General features: G+C 65.3%; 2 non-coding genes across 2 annotated transcripts; one reads left to right on the forward strand and one right to left on the reverse strand.

The window, feature by feature from the left end:
* Positions 1 to 369: 369 nt before the first annotated feature.
* TRNAR-UCG lies at positions 370 to 442 on the forward strand. Its single transcript has one exon. It is a non-coding gene; the product is annotated as a tRNA-Arg (tRNA).
* A 460-nt stretch (positions 443 to 902) lies between these two features.
* On the reverse strand, positions 903 to 970 carry TRNAR-CCU. The gene has a single exon. It is a non-coding gene; the product is annotated as a tRNA-Arg (tRNA).

A 970-nucleotide genomic window follows, 5' to 3' on the forward strand; every position in this document is an offset into this window, starting at 1 on the left:
GTGAGGGAGTATATTGCAGGTGTCTACTGGATGGCGCATTTTGGATTGCATTCGTGTTCTGAGCTGTTGGCATCCTCAGCTGCCTGGCGCGGGCAGTGAAGCTGGCAGGAGGAGGGGAATGTCGCTGGTCCAGCCCGCAGGATTCCCGCCCGGCACAGGCTCCATCAGCACATATGGGGTAAACTGAGGCTGCGGGGGGGTCTACGATGACCATGGGGTCCCATGGCGGGGGTGGACCCTCTGCCCGCTCACCCCCATCGCCAGCCTTGGGCCGGGAGGAACAGCAGTGTGGGTGATGCACAGGGGATGTCAGGGACACCCGTGGGACCCCCCCCGGTGGCTGTCGCTGTCCCCAATAGAGTTATGGGGGACCACGTGGCCTAATGGATAAGGCGTCTGACTTCGGATCAGAAGATTGAGGGTTCGAGTCCCTTCGTGGTTGTTTTAAAGCCACGAGAGGCCATCGAGTCGTTTAATTTCCTGCCCCACTGGCTTGGAGGGGGGAGGGGGGCGGCGATTGATTTCCCGCGGGTGGGAGCATCCCCGAGGGCGTCCGTGGGGCAAAGCCCGAGTGGGATAGCTCCGGGGTGGGCTTTACCCTGCTAATTCGCTGGGGTCTTCCGCCCGGGGCGATTCGTGCCCCCGGGGCTCTGCCCCACGGCGGAGCGCCCTGTCCCGAGGGTAGAGGCGAACGGGAGCCCGGCGCCGGGCGGGGGCTGAGCCCCAGCTGGGGCCGGGGGATAAAAGGGCGGGGGCGGCGTTTTTCACCGCTGCAGGGAGCACCCGGTGAGCTACTGTGGGGGGCACGGGGGTCTGTGTGTGCAGGGGGGGTCCCTACGTCGCCCCTCCCTGCGGGGAACTGCTGTAAGGGGCCGGGGGGTGGGTGTTAAAAAGGCCGCTATCACCCCAGGTGGGACTCGAACCCACAGTCCCTGGCTTAGGAGGCCAGTGCCTTGTCCATTAGGCCACT

The sequence above is a fragment of the Charadrius vociferus genome, unplaced genomic scaffold, assembly GCF_000708025.1.
Source record: "Charadrius vociferus isolate BGI_N301 unplaced genomic scaffold, ASM70802v2 scaffold260, whole genome shotgun sequence".
In the NCBI taxonomy this organism is placed as follows: domain Eukaryota; kingdom Metazoa; phylum Chordata; class Aves; order Charadriiformes; family Charadriidae; genus Charadrius; species Charadrius vociferus.